The 17615-nt window shown below is 43.8% G+C and overlaps 1 protein-coding gene across 5 annotated transcripts in view; it reads right to left on the bottom strand.

The window, feature by feature from the left end:
* Positions 1-14743, bottom strand: part of LOC121869952 (polyamine-transporting ATPase 13A2-like) — a 193532-nt gene extending 178789 nt beyond the window's left edge. For 3 of the 5 annotated variants that reach the window (XM_042371553.1, XM_042371556.1, XM_042371557.1), the window contains exon 1: positions 14603-14743. The gene's annotated coding sequence lies outside the window, so the exon portion shown is untranslated. Of the gene's footprint in view, positions 1-12589; positions 13180-13396; positions 13480-14602 lie in introns of those variants that run through there. The other 2 variants (XM_042371555.1, XM_042371554.1) reach the window with 2 other exon arrangements.
* Positions 14744-17615: the final 2872 nt, after the last annotated feature.

Raw genomic sequence — 17615 nt, 5'->3', positions numbered from 1 at the left:
ATTCTCCTGGTCAGCACTCGGATCAGCCATGGGGAAGTCATTAAACTCTGAATCAGCTTGACTCCAATCATCGGCCTTTTTTACCTCACCCTGGGCCTTCTCAAGTCTCTTTTCCTCGGCAACTCTTCTCCTCTTCTGTCTCTCTGTGGCAGCCTCCTGTCTCTTGGACTCCGGAATATCTTGGCTAGAAATCATGAGAGCCCCTATACTGCCAGTCTTCTCTCTGTGCTTTGACAAATGCCAGTTCGATCACAGGAATCTTCAGTTCACGCTTGCAAATACAGGAGATGTGGGCCTCGGATTTACAGTCACGATCGCATCCAAACTCAGGACAGAGAACAATTGGGCACTTGCAAGTAATTATGTCAAATAACTGGTCCAGTTGCTTGGCAAAGCTGTCCTTAACTGCAAGTTTTCCTCTCCCAAGAGAGATATCTCTTGCCTTTTCCCAACTGGCTAGCAGTCTCTCACTAATCTTCTTCTGACTTGTTATGACTGGAGGCTTGAACTGAGCGTTAGCCAGAGTGTACTGTGCCAAGACAGCTTTGGTCATATCACTGGCAATGTCTTTGTTTGTGTAAGTTCTTTGGTTCTTTTCACTGATTTGCCTGATTAAAACACCGTATCTCAAAGCATCTCTCAATGTAGGCAACTCCGACTTCAGGAGCTCTCTCCCAGACCCAAGATAGTGACTGAGATGGCTGGATTTTTGGTTCCTCGTCCTGACACAAGCAGCCATCGCAAATATTATCAACTTATAAATGCATCAGAATCTGAAACAGAAAAAAATATTGTTAGTTGGGTTGTTAAAGAATGAAGTCAGAAAGCAATGTTCACTATTTAATTGTAATGCACTAATGCAGCTGTACGTTAGAGTTTCGATAAATTTCACGCTAAAATTTACCTAGCAAAAGGTTGCAAAATATTGAAACTGAAATTATTTTCTGTTTATATACACTAAAATCTACCAAAAAAGTGATGGGCCATTAGTTTTAGCTGATCTTCCCTCCTATGACACACCCTAATACGCAAGGTTTTTTCCCTGTTCACCGCGAGGACTAGCCAGCAGCGATAGCTGAAAGTGAGAGAAAGCAAGCAGTGCCTGGACCTTAACACTAACATAATGCTGCCAAACTAGAGCATTACACCACACACACACACACACACACACACACTTGTCAACCGTCAGTGAGTCAAGACGTGCCCCGAAGGCGCTCCCGGTTTTAGCAGCCAGGCCGCGTCTGTTTGGCCCTGCCACTCCCCCTGCTATACCCCAACGCCCTACCAGCCTTACTACACCGGGATCTATTCAGCAAAACATTCTAGTGATTAGTGAACGATTGATTACGGAGCAGTGTTCCTATAGTGCACTTAAGGAACTTTCTCAGCAAAGCATTCAAGTCATCAGTGCAATAAGTGATTATCATACAGTGCTCGATAGTGCACCCCAAGGAAAAGTCAGGCAGTGGGAACCTTATCGGTCACCTTTAAAGTGCCAGTGACAAAGACCACCGCGGTGTTTACATATATCGTGAAAACTGTGTCGGCGACCCCAAGCACCAGGGACAAAGACCCACGGTCTTTACGACTGACAAATATTAACAGATGTCTACCAGTGTCAGTGGCCCTCAAAGTGCCGTCAGTGACAAACACTTCCGTCCGCCCACAACAGATGGCCACCAATCACTTACTCCCGACGCACTCTGTACCATCTAAAGCGTGGGAACGGTTATCCTGATGGCAGTGTTATCGCGCGACTCAAGTCACTGAACATATTCCACGCGCGTAGCCGTAGACAAGGCCGTCATACACATAAGCCCATTAGAACCGTAACCTCCACTAGGAAACGGGAGAAACCCACCCCTGACAGACCATACCACCACACTGAAGTTCCACGGATATGGTATGATCTCCCGTCTTTACTGCTATCCAACGTCACTTCCCTAGCTAACAAGTTCGACGAGCTGGCAACTACAGTCAGGTCAGCCGCCGCGAGCATCTTTGCCATATGTGAGGCTTGGCAAATTATGCGGAGGGGGCGTTGCCCTCTTCTGTCAAGATGACCTACACCCGTCACGCCTGGATGTTCAAGTCCCAGCAGATGTGGAAGCATTATGGGTACGTGTTGTGCCACGGGCCCACCCGCCCAACACTGCTTCCATCATAATCTGTGTGGCATACCATCCGCCTCGCTCACCCACCAGAGACACTCTTATCAATCATCTCATCACCACCTCAGACCACCTCAGAGTTAGGTACCCATGTGCCAAGTTAGTATTATGTGGGGATTTTAATGAAATTTACACCACTGATATCCAGGACCAGCTACCACTATCACAAGTTGTGACCTTCCCCACACACGGTCAAAATACCCTTGACCTTATCTTAACTGACTTAGCGGACCAGTACCAACCACCTCAACCAATGCCTCCTATCGGGTGTAGCACACACTTATCAGTGCTCTGGTCCCCAGCTGCCACTCCCACTCAAGTACAGAGACCCTACATCAAGACCTACAGGCCGATTACTGACTCTGCAGTGCGCCTCTTCGGGCAGTGGATAGTTCACCATCCCTGGACTGAAGTACTTAGCGTGGATGACGTGGAAACCAAATGGATAAATTATACCAACACCACCATGGAAGCTCACCACCACTTCTTCCCCGAGAAGTCCGTCAGATCTCACCCAGCTGACTTGCCCTGGATCACACCTCGGATCAAAAGACTTATGCAACAGAGAGACAGAGCCTTTCATCTCAATGACCACATCCGCTACAGGTCCCTTCGCAACCGAGTCATCCGCGAAATACGCACTGCAAAGAAGTCCCACTACCCAACCAAATTACAACACCTGAAGCAGACCAACATCAGTCAATGGTATGGTAAGCTTAAAGAACTCTGTGGACTAAACAATAAGACACACCCCCTCCCCTTCCTTAGCCATCTCACTAATGTTGACGCAGCTGAGCAAACAAATAACCATTTCGCTACTATATGCCAGACGCTCCCCCGGCTTGACACAACCACTCTCCCTGCTTACCTACCAGCCCCCCTTCCCACTGACTTAGTAGAAGAATTTGAAGTAGCAAAACGCCTGGACAAACTAAAATTAAAACGCTCTACCACCCCCATTGACTTACCAATGAAACTCTTCAAGGAGTTCTCCCCGGAGCTTGCTAAACCCCTATGCTCCATCATCAATGCTTCTCTCAGTCAAGCCAGATGCCCAGCTGACTGGAAGACCTCTTATGTATCACCAGTGCCCAAGTCAACCAGCCCACAATCCTTAAATCAACTACGACCTATTGCAATCACCCCAATACCCAGCCTAATCTGTGAAAGTTTTGTGTTCGACTGGGCTTATGCTGATATTGCAGGAGTCGTAGACCCTCAGCAATTTGGCAACATGAAAACTTCCTCCACCACTCACTGTCTTGTCAGCTTTCTCGATTACATATACCGCCATCTCGAAACGAAAACGTCTGTAGCTGTCGCCTTCATTGATTTCACTAAAGCGTTCGACCTAGTCGACCACAATATAATCATCAACAAAGCTATTGACCTCGGGCTTCGGAGAAGTCTTATACCATGGCTTACAGACTTCCTCAGTGACCGACGCCAAGCTGTACGCTTCCGAGGGGCTGTCTCCACCTTTCAGTCACTCACCTGTGGCGTCCCCCAAGGCACCAAGATGGGACCACTCTGCTTCCTTATGCTCATCAATGATGCCCTAGAGAAACCCCTGCTCGCTGGAAATATGTCGACGACTCCACCATTGGGATCAGCGTCAACAATTCTGCTCCCGACTATACCGCCCTTCAGGATTTATTGAACAGTCTCCAAAACTGGGCCACCAACAACCATGTCACCATCAACCATACCAAGACCATGGTTATGCACATCAACCTCTCCTCCGACATTGTCCCACCTCCTTCCATTACTCTAGGTCCGAACACACTCCAGGTTGTAGATTCCACGAAGCTCCTCGGCGTCACCATAGACAACAAACTAAATTGGAAACCACACGTCAGTGAAGTTGTCAAATCCTCCAGTTTCCGTCTCCACCTCCTCCGCCGACTCAAGTCCCTCGGAGTTCCTGCACCCGAGCTCCTCAGTGTTTACACAACATTCATACTTCCCAAGCTCACCTATGCCTCCCCACCTGGTCTTCCTCCCTAAATGCCACACAACGTAAACACCTAGAAAAAGTGCAAAAGAGGGCATGCAAGATTATTCTCTCCCCTTCCTACTCCACATATCAAGAAGCGCTCAACACACTGACCCTTTCGACTCTCACTGACCATCACCACGACCTCATCTGCAAATTTGGTAAGAAGCTTCTACACCATCCTCGACACCGGCTCCTACTACCACCTGAGATCCCTAGTCCGAGAATTGCTGTTCGACACCACAACCGCATCCAGCCCATACGTGCACGAACTGATCGCTATAAGAACAGCCCAGTCCCAACCATTGTAAAAATTATCAATAACTTGTAATAAACCAGTGTATTCACTCCCAGTAAACACTACTCCTTGCACTGTCACTATGTTGAAATGAACTGTAGTTTGAGCTTTTCCCCATCTAGTTATTATATATCTTATTTGTGTCACTTATGTTACTTGTATATTATTTGTAATTCGAAACCCATTCCCCAAATATGTAACTGTATATTTTCAGCCTTCTGGCTGCCAAGCTCTTTCAATAAACCGTTAATTATTATTATTATTATTATTATTACACACACACACACACACACCACTCATACTACTACTACTTTGCTGTCACTCGGAATCGAGTATAACGAGCATCCAGCTATGATACAATGATATGAGTTTTTAAGGATTTCACCTAGGTTAGTGAGTTCTAAGGTGACTAAAGAGGCCGATACGGGATCGGCAGGGTCGATCACAGATGTTGCACATGTGGAGGCTGCATCTAGTGCTGGAGAGGCGGCGTTGGCACTTATCTTTCTCATTATGTAGTCGGGCTATCTCGAAAATATTGACACCTTGTGTGGTGATCCTCCAAGCGTTAGGGTGTGGAGTAATCGTCTCCCAGGGGAGGGGGTCGATTTGGCTCTTTTTCAGGCTTGACTAAAGATTATCCTTATACCTTTTCAGATGCCTGCCAGCATTACATTTACTATTCATTAGGTGACTGTAAAGTAGCTGCTTTGGCAGTCTACGGTCGTCCCTGTGGGTAACATGGCCAGTCCAGCGTAGTTGTTCATGGATAGGGTAGCCTCGATGCTTCTACAGTTGGTGTCAGCAAGAATACTGTCATTTGTTCTCTTGTCTTCCCAGCGAACTCGGAGGATGGAACGTAGACTATGTTGGTGAAAGATTTCAAGTGCCTTGAGGTGCCTCCTACATGTAACCCATGTCTCGCTGTCATATAGGAGGGTGGGGAGCATAACTGTTCGATAAATGTGTAACTTTGTAGATAATTTCAGCTCCCTACAGCTGAAGACACGGTTTTGGAGTCTGCCAAAGGCTTAAGATGCACATCTGATCTGACGTTCATCTCTTCATCGATGTCCATGGTGGTGGACAGGTGGGACCGGAGATATCGAAAATGGGTAACTTCAGAGAGGGTATTACCGTTAAGCTGGATGGATAGTGGAGGTGTGGCTGAAACAGTGGCAGACTAAAGGAGAATCTGAGTCTTATGTACTTTCACCTCAAGGACGAAGTGTGTATAAGCATCTGCGTAGATGTTCAGGATCTCCTGTAGGTCGCATTCAGTGTGTGCGACAAGGGTGAGGTCGTCTGCATACTGAAGTTCAGTAATGGAAGCTGCCGACACCTTTGTTCCTGCCTGGAGTCTTTATGTTGAAAAGACCCTTCATCCGGTACCCGATGTCCACCATGCCAGCTAAATTGGCGCTGGCACGAGTAAGGAAGGCAGCCAAGAAAATGGAGAAGAGAGTTGGTGCCAGTATACACCCTTGCACTGTAAGCATGTCTGCCTCATGCAGGCTCCACCGCAGATTTTTCGTTCGGGGTTTACTCCTGTAGCCTTATACCTTACAAGGTTAATCTGCAAGGCAGTGAGGCAATGGTTGGTAGGCCTCAGGACGTGTCCACATGCCAGTGGGGCTATGCACCGTCCCTCTGGGGCCCACTGCTACTCCGAGATCCCCTGCTGGTATAGCCTGGACACACGACGCACCCAGTTACCATGTGTTGCCGCGAGGAGGCACAGCAAGAGTCTTAATGATGAAGAGGCTGTGTACTGGCATGGGAAGACTTATGCGTCCCTGTTCACCACAAGGGCTAGCCAGCAGAGGTAGCTGAAAGCGAGAGGAAGCAAGCAGTGCCTGCACCTTAACACTAACACAATGCTGCCACACTAATCGCATTTCACCACCCTGTGTGCGAACACACACACACACACACACACACTACATCCTTGACCACCTGAGGATTAGGACCTATCTAGCGCCTGCCCCTGCTGCAGAGCTGCCCCGGCCAATGTGGGCCCATTCCCCAAGTCCCTTTCCTCGACCCATCCTCACAACCAGTATGTCAACATATTCCCGTCAAAGTGACAATTTCGTTTCGGAAAAAAATGGGATGAGGGTTGAACAGTGATAAACGAGAGCCGTGACCCACCAGTGAGGTCCACACCCATAGATAAGAACCCCTGGGGACTGACCACCATCTTAAATAATGAGATGCTTAATACATAAAAGCGGAATATACCGTACAGAAAACTCAGGTCTAGTAACTATGACCCCAAATAGATGAATAATTATTTAAAGAATATTATTGGACTGAAAAAGGCTACATACAGAAAAATCAAACAAGGTGTCAATTGTCTCCGTAATTATTTTCATGAATTAACTGGAAGGGTCAAGAGATAAAAAAGCAAAGAGAAATTATGTAGTAACAGACTCAAGAGAGGTGAAGACAAACACTAAGGGTTTCTTCCAAATGTACCAAACTAAACATGAGACAAGATTGGACCAGTACAGTCAGATACCGGCGAGCTAACCAGTGACCAAGACCCATGTCGCTGATCTGTCTTTCTGCCTCATTTACACACAATTGAAGGGTCTCAATCGTCTCTCTTACTATTAACAACACAACATATATAACCTTTCTCAATCCTGATCTGTTCTATTCTTTCTATTCTTTTATTCTCCTTTGATATCAGTTGACAATAATATTAAAGCGGGACCTTCTCGGATGGGTCCCACTGGTCAGGAAGGTTGTGGACCCCAGTGCCGACCTGATCGTCATCAAACTACTGGGCCTTCAACTGATGTCACCGCGGTTGCTGGAGGGTCAGCTTTTTTTACACTTCGTTTTTCCAACATTTGCGGACGGAGATCCAATTTTTCTTCTGTGGAGCACCATCTATTACCCTTTTCCCCCAACCTCTTACTTCAACTGACCAAAGCAGCTTCACCCAAACATTTTCAAGTCTCCAACTACAACCTTTATACCTCTTTTCGTTCTAAGGGAAGTGTATGCGCTTAATGCAACACACGTACACCCATAGCTCGACTCATGGATCTTGAATCTTCTCTTTATGATGTCATCTGGGTCACAATATCTCTACCAACTATGAAAATTTTTCCTTGTTTCCTTTACTGTTCTCCCAACTCTACCAACTATTTAGATCTCTTTGAACTTTCCCACTTCTTGCCATGAGTCGTTGCTATCCACACACCCCAACACCGAGATCCTCTACCTAGGAGATCTCAATGTACATCACAGAGAGTGGCTTGGGTCTGCAAGTGGAGCTGAGGCACTCACTTTTTTCTTACTTAATGATCTGGAACAAATAATTGAACACCCTACACATGTTCCAGACCGACACGATCAACTTGCTAACATTCTTGATCTATGTTTTACCTCTAACCTCTCACACTATTCATAGTCAATTTCTGCCCCCTTTGGGTCTTCTGATCACAATCTTATTTCTATTAAATCAAACTGGGCACGACCACCTCCCCCACCCCCTCTAAACGCCAACTATGGAACTATCGGAGGGAAAACGGGCAATCCTTGCGGGAATTCTTCTACGACTTTCCTTGGAATGAATGTTGCTTTTCCACTCGGTATGTGCTGACAGCATTGCTGGAGTTATATAGGGTAGTACGAGTGCATTTATCCCATCTTATACCAAAACTTTCACTTTGCAATCAAGGTTTGATCGTTCCTCTTCTCTTGTAGGTAGGAAGAGAGATTGGGCGTATCAAGCTATGAAACTATCTCCTCCTATTACCCACTCCTCTTTCATTACTTCCAGGAATCGTTGTAGGGTTATTTTTCTTAGGGCCAAGCAGTATTTTATAAAAAATAAAGACCGCTGACCTGACTAACTCTTCTTCTTGTAAATCCTTCTGGTCCTTAATCAAAAACATCTGAAACAACTTCCGCACTCCCTCTTTTCCTCCTCTCTTCCGACCTGATAACTCTATAGCTAACTCTCCTCCTGATAAAGCCAGTCTCTTTGGCACCTTATTCCCCTCTAACTCCACTTTAGACGATTCCAACTTAATCCCCCTACTCCTGCTGCTCCTACTGAACCTATGCACTTTCCTATTATCTCCACTCGTATTGTTGCTGGTGTGTTATCCAGGTTGGATGTGAGTAAGGCGCATGGGCCGGACGAAATACCCCCTCGTGTTCTGAGGGAGTGTGCTGAAATTCTAGCCCCTGTGCTTGCTTGCTTCTTTCGCCTTTGCCTCAAAACCCAAACTTTTCCTTCTTCATGGAAGCATGCCTCGGTTCAGCCCACCCAAAAAAGGGTGACCATTCCAATCCCTCTAACTATCGCCCTAACTTCATCCCTCTCTAAGATTTTCAAAACTATCTTAAACTCTTATTTTCTCCGTCACTTTGAACATCTTTCTCTTTTATCGAATCACCAGTATGGCTTTCGCCAGGCGAGATCTACTGGTGATCTGCTCTCTTACTGCACCCATCTTTGGTCATCTTCTCTTAGGGATTATGGGGAAACTTTCGCGGTGGCCCTCGACATCTCCAAAGTACATGACAGAATATGGCACAAGTCTTTGCTTTCTAATCTTCCCTCTTATGGTTTCTCTCCCCCACTTTGTTCTCAAATTTCTAGCTTCCTTGAGAACCGATTTATGGCAGTTGTTGTCGAGGGATCGCTCTCTCGCTCTTTCTCTTCCAATAGTGGTGTCCCACAGGGTTCTGTTCTTTCACAAACTTTCTTCCTTCTTTTTATCAATGATTTACTTCGCACTACGGCTAATTCTATCCATTCCCCTTCCCCCTAATTCTCAAACTAGATCTATTTCTAGAGCTGATATCATTTCATCTATCAATGCATATCTGTGCAGCATCTCCGGATGAGGAGGAAGAAACTTGGTTAAATTCAATGGTAATAAAACACAGTATTTACCAATTACACTTTCCAAATTAGATGATCTCCCACCAATCACATTTCAGGATGCAAACATTCTGCCAAATTCTAAAATAGATATGCTAGGCCTCACCATTTCCTCTAATATGTCACGGAAGCCACACATCCACAACGTTGCTAAAGCTGCCTCCGGAAAGCTGGGAATTGTACAGATGCCGTAGCTGCTTCACTCCTGAGCAGTTGCTTCAAGTTAATAAGGGATTCATTCGTCCTAACTTGGATTACTGCTCTCATATCTGAGGTGGCTCTTCTTCTGCCCAACTGTTAGATAGGGTAGAATCAAAGGCATTTCGTCTTATTAACTCTTCTCTTTTAGTTGATAATCTCTCTTCCCTTTCTCTTCGCCGCAATGTTTCTTCACTCTCTCTCTTTTGGCTCCCGGACAGATGGCCGAAGGACATTTGGCCGACGGTTTAACCGACGGACATTTGACCGAACGGACATCGAGCCGACAGACATTTGGCCGAACGGACAATAGACCGAACAGACAAATGGCCGAACGGACAATAGACCGAACGGACAAATGGCTGAACGGACATTTGGCCGAATGGACAACAACAATAAAAATATCGGCTTACCTTTACAACCTCTGAAGAGCGACTGCATCCGAGTCCAGGCAAGCAGGGCTAACGTTTGGTTGGTTTGGGGCGTGGCTAAGAACTTCACCTGACTTAACATGACTAGTTACGTCGCCCTTTGTTTTGTGTTTGTGGTGTTGGTGTGTGGATTAGCGGATGTCATGTTTTTGACCTGACCTCATGTTTTGTAAGGTCACCCTGTGTACATAAACCTCTCTCAGTCCTTGTAATTCACTAGTTAAATTGAAATTGGGGAAAATAATACTGATTGTTTCCGAATAATGCTGATTATTTCCGACGTCTACCAGATATTAAGCACAAGACTCAAGCAATTTTTATAAAGCAATTACATTACAATTAATATCTTTTATCCTTAAGTAAATGTGCAAAAAATACATTGCAAAGAAGAAAGAAAAAAAATTAAAAAGGCCATATGTCCATTCGGCCAAATGTCCGTTCGGCCATTTGTTCGTTCGGTCTATTGTCCGTTCGGCCATTTGTCCGTTCGGTCTATTGTCCGTTCGGTCAAATGTCCGTCGGTGAAACGTCCGTTGGCCAAATGTCCTTCGGCCAACTGTCCGGCCACGTCTCTTTTACAGGTACTTTAACGGGCAATGTTCAGTGGATTTGGCATCGTGTGTACCGCTTTGTCCTCGTAACATTTGTCTTGCCCGCGGTGTCCACCGTTTCTCTGTGGATGCCGGTCACAGTAGAATAACCCGTTATAGTATATCCTCCTTTCTTCACACAGCTAAACTGTGGAATGCTCTGCCTTCTTCTGTGTTTCCATACTCATACAATCTGTCTCACTTCAAAAAGTTGTCTTTCCGGCATCTTCATAGTGTAGAGTCTGTAGACTAATATAATCTTTTTCTTTTATATTTTTGATATCTTTTTACTCCTATTTTTTCGCTCCCTAGGCCCCGTTGTGGGTTGATGACCTGTGCCCGGATGGGCACAACCGATAACTTAAACATGATACCCGAGGTGCCGACTATCTACAACACTGTAGATAGTCGGCACCTACAGAGATAGTGAAGAAAATAGATTAAGCGAGTTAGTAGTGACTAGTAACGATGATAACAAACAAATAGGCAAACTAAAACCTAAAAAGTCACAAAGTCCCTATAAAATATTTTCCAGAGTATTAAAAGATTGTAAGAAAGAACTTAGTTTCCCATTAGCAACTATGCTTAACAAATCTTTAAAATCGGGTGTAGTCCAGAATCCTAGAGGATAGTGAATGTGATACCGATTTTCAAAAACGGAGCAGATAACTTTCCTCTAACAACAGTCAAATCAGTCTAACATCAATTGTCGAAAAATAACTGGAAGCAATAGTTTCAAACTCAATTAGAAATCTCCTCGAGAAACACATTTTGTTTAGTGATTCTCAGCATGTCTTCATCAGTGGGCGATCATATCTGTCAAATCCTTTACATTATTTTCATCTGTTTTCGAATCAGTAAATTGTGATGTGATTTATCTAGACTTTAGTGAAGACTTTGGCAGGCTTCCCCACGAAAGACTAATACGTAAAATGGAGGCTCGTGGAATTGGAGGAGATATTCTAAATTGGATTAAGACATGGATAAAGTACAGGAAGCAGAGAATCAGTATTAATGGCACTAAATCCGATTGGAGTAACATCACTAGTGGAGTACCCCAAGGCTCAGTACATGGAACATGATTATTTATTATATGCATAAACGACATACAATAGATGTAGGTATAGACAGCAACATAAGTAAATTTGCTGACGACACTAAGATATGACGTGTAATTAAATCTGACGAGGACTCCGAATAATTCGAAGAGACTTTTCTTATGGTCTGAAGGTAGCAGATGAAATTTAATGTGGAAAAATTTAAAGTACTTAGCCTTGGAAATGTAAATAGGGAAATCAGCCATCGGATGAACAACGTTGATACAGAAAAATCCAACTATGAAAAATATTGAGGGGTAATGATAAGCTGGAACCCTAAACCAAGGCAGCAATGCATACTCGTATATGCTTGAAATAAGGTTAATAATATACTTGGTTTCATATCAAGGAGTGTTAGTTACAAGGCTAGCGAAGTTATCCTAAAATACGAGTATATCTCGCATACGTGAGACTCACTTGGAATATGTGGTTCTGGTCACCGTTCTACAGAGTGAATATCGAATCCCTAGTGAGGAGGATGGCAAGGTAAATCCCAGGTATTATGAACCTTGAGTATGATAACATTAAAGCATCTGAATTTGCACGCTCTTGGGAGACGTAGAATGAGGGTGCCAATTAAGATTTAGGCGTGAGATAGGAAAAAAACTCTTTTTGAAATAAAGTTGTGAATGAGTGGAACAAATTACCGAACACCATCATAAAAGCAAGCTCACTGGGAAGCTTCAAATAAACGTTGGAGAGATTATATGAGCGATATGGGTTAGGTGTAATCATACTAGGTAGCCCCGTTTACATCTAACCAATTGTGACCTTAGTCTGAATAAATAGACAGCTACATGAACATTTTCTATGAACCAATCAGCCATTTTTATGGAAGAGAGGCGTAGCTTATGGACCAGGTTAGCATGGAAATACTATTGCTTAGTTGCTTGATTCACCTTTTTCTCTCAATGGCCCGAAAACTTCAGGTCGTTGTCAACATACACACCCAGGTCCTTTTCACATTTGGTCTCTGTTAATACTGTTTCTTCGTCACGTTGGAACATGTGATACGCCTCCTAACTGTTGGTACGACCTAGGTGCATCCTCTTACATTTCGTGATATTGAATCTTAACCATCATTTCTTAGACCACCCTAGTAGCTGACAGAGATTTTTCTGTAACTCTTCACAGTCCGTCTGGTTCTTAATTTCCCTGAATAACTTGGCATCTTCTGCAAACATGTGTATGGAAGACTGTATAGCTTCTGGCATGTCATTTATGAAACAAACAAACAACAATGGGCCCAATACACTGCCCTGTGGTATCCCGTTTGCCAAGGGTCTGCATGACAATTTTGTATCATTAATCACCACACTAGGACATTCTAGGACACTTCCCCGAATTCCGTACTCTTCCAGTTTAATTATCATGCATTTAAGGGGGTACGCTGTCGTTATTGCCACCCTGTTGGCAAGTACTAGCTTCAGAATTTACCACCACCACCATCACACTGCACCTCACTGACCACACTACTGCACCAACTGGACTCTGTTGGCCGTCTGTATTATTCATATCCTGTTGATTCCAATGTCAGGACAGGAGGAACGATGCGGGAGAGAAACAGACAAACAAACGAGAACCTTATCCTTGATTTACCGATTACATTTCTCGGTCATTTGGGTTTCTAAAGTCACCATCCTATTTTACAATATGTACCAACATATCTTTATCCTAAAGCTCGTCAACAGCCTCATCCTACATACCTTGACTTGAAACACAGCAGGGTTTTGTACCCTACATGAAACCCTGAACATCTCCATCCTGACACTATGCAACCGCTTCCTCCGCTGACTCGCGTTTCACACACATTACCGCCTCTCTCCCTCATCCACACTCACACACCACTGCGCCTCTCCCTCACCCACACACACCACCGTCTATCCCTCACCCACACACACCACTGTCTCTCCCACACCTACACACGTTACCTCCCTCACCTGCATACGCCACTGCCTCTCTCTCCCTCACCCACACACACCACTGTCTCTTTCTCTCCCACACTCACACACACACACACACACACACACACACACACACACACACACACACACACACACACACACACACACACACACACACATACACACACACACACCATCGCCTCTCCCACCCACACTACACAGCAGTGTATATCACTGCTGTGTAGTGTGGGTAACCTACCCATAAGAAATGTGGTTTGCTCATATTTTCTTTTATCCTCTTCGCCACATTTCAGTTTACATGGTATTGGGGTGGTCGGTCATTTCTCTCTTACACATCGGTAGCGAGTCAAGACATACCCCAGGCAAGAAATAAATAAATAATTAATAATCTCCCCTCACTCTTGCTTCCTCTTTCTCTCCCTCCTCCTCCTCCTTCTCCCCTTCTGCATCCTCCCTTACTCCCCTTTCCCTTCTCTTACCATCCTTACCAAACACCAACTTTTAACCACCTCCTCTACATCCATTCGTGTCCTACGTGAATGCAGTACGCATTCCAAGGTGTACGTATACAGTATATTAGGGGACCACTTTTTCAGGTGCCACTTCTTTTTTTATCGTTGACACACTCACGTAAAATTCTCAATTTCCAGTCCTTTCCGGGACATTTAATTTCACTACAGTAAACATCATAGGGACATAATGCCCCAACCTTTCATTTCACTAGTAACACTAAACCATATTCCCCTGACTATCAAGACAGGGAGTATGTTGCATAAGAGACTCAGGACACAAAAGCCTTGTTCCTTGGTGACTCATAAAGTGAACTTTGGTATTAATAGGTTCGAATTCTAATGGGACCCTATTGGGATCTAATTGAAATGAGCACCAACCCTAACAGGCACCCATGTTAGTAGTTAGGTTAGTTTAGGTAGGGTCTGTTAAGACTAGGGCTTATTTGCCCTGCAGCTATACCTCTTTAACACTCACCTGGAACGAGCAATGGCTCCTGAGACAAAACCGGCGCTCCTACTGGCTGATGAAGGTAAAGTAGGTGCCATGTAGTGCGTAAGGGAGATGGCTAGTACCGGTTCTTCCTGACCAGGTACATTCATGTAGGCACCTCCTCAACTGGCCACCACCCCACTCAGTCAATGATAAGACACCCCTTATCACCATCTTATCACTTACCTGTACATGATTGCCTTGCGACATACATTAACAATGTGAATTATCAAACCTATTTCTTCTTACATAGTAACCATAGATACTGTTTCTTAAACTGCTTATAATGTACTGTTTTACTATTTCTTCTTTTGAAAATTATTTCTAGTGCTTAACAGTTCTGTACCTAACTAATGACTGAATGACAACACCTTTCTTTATCACTATCACAGGGAAGCCGGAATAAGTGAACACCAAGTTAACATCACTAATAAAAGACCATCGAGTTAACACGATTACTATTTGATAAACAATGTCAAGGGTTAGACTTCCTTAGTTACCTCTGTTTGATATTTCAACTGATTAACACTATCATTAGGTTCCACTTTGACTATGACTCATATAAAAAGGAGGATATTGATAAAACATTTAAAACCTGCATGCATATAGTAAGTAATACACCTAATAGACAACAATGGTTCTTCAACTCAATTTATAGGTCTAGTTACAAGTCGGCACTGAGGTAACAGCGGTGAGGCAATGTGACACATAAGCCGCACGGCAACGGCTTGTCACACACACAGCTCACAGCAGATATAGTTGAAACAGTTCACCGCCACATACAGCTCACCACTACACACAGCTCACTGCCACGCACGGCTCGCCGCCACACACGGCTCACCGCCATACACGGCTCCGACACAGGTCACCTGGCCAAAAAGAGCTGTCGAGCCAAAATTATCTTGTCTATCTTATTCTTATGATATAAGAAACAAAATGTTCGCTTCATAACTGTTCAGATCACTATCAAACTAATTACATTAAAACTAAAACAAAAACCTACAGAGTAGGTTGGAGAGTAGCTCCTGGCAAGGCATGTCCCGGCTTTGTGACTAAACATGCCTGGCCAGCCGCACCTCAACTCTGATCCGAACAAGTGAACCATCTCGAGATTCATAAAGCAAAAGATTCAAAGAATATGAAAATATTTATCTCCGAGGTAATTCCATCACAATCAAGTTGACAGCAGTAACATGTGACCACTAAGTTAACCTTAAAGGCGTTATATTACTGAAATGACGTCATTAATACATGATCCTCATATTTTTCGGTCAATAAGATGACACAAGTAAATTCTTATCACCAAAGTGGTACTAGAAATGAACTATTATACTACTGTATCTAATCTGTGGGTGACCATCAACCATCACCTTGAAAAATACTCCACTACAATGGTGATGGTAAGTTATTTATCAGCTGGTGATGGTGAGTTATTTATCAGCTGGTGATGGTGAGTTATTTATCAGCTGGTGATGGTGAGTTATTTATCAGCTGGTGATATTGAGGTATTTATCAGCAGGTGATATTGAGGTATTCATCAGCTGGTGATATTGAGGTATTTATCAGCAGGTGATATTGAGGTATTCATCAACAGGTGATATTGAGGTGTTTATCTGCAGGTGATATTGAGGTATTTATCAGCAGGTGATATTGAGGTGTTTATCAGCAGGTGATATTGGGGTATTTATCAGCAGGTGATATTGAGGTGTTTATCAGCAGGTGATATTGGGGTATTTAGCATGAGGTGATATTGAGGTGTTTATCAGCTGGTGATATTGAGGTGTTTATCAGCAGGTGATATTGAAGTGTTTATCAGCTGGTGATATTGAGGTATTTATCAGCAGGTGATATTGAGGTGTTTATCAGCAGGTGATATTGGGGTATTTATCAGCAGGTGATATTGAGGTGTTTATCAGCAGGTGATATTGGGGTATTTATCAGCAGGTGATATTGAAGTGTTTATCAGCTGGTGATATTGAGGTGTTTATCAGCAGGTGATATTGGGGTATTTAGCATGAGGTGATATTGAGGTGTTTATCAGCTGGTGATATTGAGGTGTTTATCAGCAGGTGATATTGCAGGTGATATTGAGTTGATATTGGGGGCAGGTGATATTGAGGTGTTTATCAGCAGGTGATATTGGGGTATTTAGCATGAGGTGATATTGAGGTGTTTATCAGCTGGTGATATTGAGGTGTTTATCAGCAGGTGATATTGAGGTGTTTATCATCAGGTGATATTGGGGTATTTAGCATGAGGTGATATTGAGGTGTTTATCAGCTGGTGATATTGAGGTGTTTATCAGCTGGTGATATTGAGGTGTTTATCATCAGGTGATATTGGGGTATTTAGCATGAGGTGATATTGAGGTGTTTATCAGCTGGTGATATTGAGGTGTTTATCAGCAGGTGATATTGAAGTGTTTATCAGCTGGTGATATTGGGGTATTTATCAGCAGGTGATATTGAAGTGTTTATCAGCTGGTGATATTGGGGTATTTATCAGCAGGTGATATTGAGGTGTTTATCAGCAGGTGATATTGGGGTATTTAGCATGAGGTGATATTGAGGTGTTTATCAGCTGGTGATATTGAGGTGTTTATCAGCAGGTGATATTGAGGTACTTATCATCAGGTGATATTGAGGTACTTATCATCAGGTGATATTGGGGTATTTAGCATGAGGTGATATTGAGGTGTTTATCAGCTGGTGATATTGAGGTGTTTATCAGCAGGTGATATTGAGGTACTTATCATCAGGTGATATTGGGGTATTTAGCATGAGGTGATATTGAGGTGTTTATCAGCTGGTGATATTGAAGTGTTTATCAGCAAGTGATATTGGGGTATTTTTCATTAGGTGATATTGAGGTGTTTATCAGCAGGTGATATTGAGGTGTTTATCAGCAGGTGATATTGAGGTGTTTATCAGCAGGTGATATTGGGGTATTTTTCATTAGGTGATATTGAGGTGTTTATCAGCAGGTGATATTGAGGTAT

Source organism: Homarus americanus, unplaced genomic scaffold (genome assembly GCF_018991925.1).
Source record: "Homarus americanus isolate GMGI-L3 unplaced genomic scaffold, GMGI_Hamer_2.0 scaffold14467, whole genome shotgun sequence".
NCBI classification, from domain to species: domain Eukaryota; kingdom Metazoa; phylum Arthropoda; class Malacostraca; order Decapoda; family Nephropidae; genus Homarus; species Homarus americanus.
The sequence above is the reverse complement of the archived record's forward strand: the minus strand, read 5'-3'. Positions and strand labels throughout refer to the sequence as shown.